The sequence below is a fragment of the Aplysia californica genome, unplaced genomic scaffold (genome assembly GCF_000002075.1).
Source record: "Aplysia californica isolate F4 #8 unplaced genomic scaffold, AplCal3.0 scaffold00497, whole genome shotgun sequence".
Taxonomy (NCBI): Eukaryota; Metazoa; Mollusca; class Gastropoda; order Aplysiida; family Aplysiidae; genus Aplysia; species Aplysia californica.
Window position 1 is genome coordinate 221,344 of NW_004797767.1, and position 1,269 is coordinate 222,612.

Consider the following 1,269-nt stretch of genomic DNA (forward strand, 5'->3'; position numbering starts at 1 on the left):
GTTGATTAAAATAAAAAAAATCAACTGATTTAAATCAACCCAGCTCTGATTTCAATTATGAAGAAAAAAAGTAAATTGAATACTGTAACTGTATTATTTGACAGTGAAAGGGGGGAAAGCAGACTTTTAAGCATGAATATATTAGTCTACTAAACGTTATATCTGTTTTATGAAACCAAGGAAAGGAATTCTGAATGTTGAAATGTGTAAAAACTGAATAAAAATAAATATTTTAAAAAGTGATTTAAATCACTGATTTTTATTTAAAAAATCAAGTTGATTTAAATTTAAAAAATCAACTGATTTAAATCAACCCAACCCTGCCACACGGTGGAATCAGACGCTCGGCAACGGTTGGAAATAATAGGAAAGAATAATAAAAACAATAATAATAATAAATGACATACTCAACCCCGATGAAAGTACATTGGGGTAATCTTCAGTCCTGTCCATTTGCCTTGGTAAGAGAATAAAAATTACCAATCTATCTTGGAAGTTAAGTAGAAGTCGATAGTAGAGCTGGTCGAAGAGTCCATTCCGGAACCGATCCCCACGATTAATGCTACGCAAGAAAAGCTCCGACTCCTTTTTACGAAAACCAACGGTTACCAGAATCTTTTCTTTTAAGAATTTCTTTTTGAAAAATAAAAGTCAATGTTTCGTAGTGTCCCAAAAATCAAAGTTATCCTAAATCATGACGTACGGAGCCAAACAGGTAACCACCGGAAAAAATATCACATCATTAGAAAGTAAATAATTGGGTTCGGAGTCGATTCCTACGATTCCTAGCTTTTAATAATCGGGAACCTGGCAGCCGCCCAGCACTAGTCGATAGGCCTTTATTTGCGATTCAAGGAGGTGGGGGTCGCCTTGTATCAAAGGTAAATTAGCAAGAAAGAAAGTGGCCGTCAGAGTTCGGTAACTCCCAAGGCGGTAGTGTCTTTGACAACGGCAAAATTACATGAATTATTTGAGGGAGGGGGTAGGAGTAGTCATCAGTGGCACCTTCCCCTCCAAATATCAACATCAAAGTTAGCCAATGTCACACATGCCACACATCACATGTCCCACACGTCACACATGCCACACATCACATACGTCACACACACACACACACATCACATGTCACACACACACACACACACACACACATCATGTCACACACACACACACACACACACTCACACATCATGTCACACACACACATACACACACACACACACACACACACATCATGTCACACACACACGCACACACACACACACACTC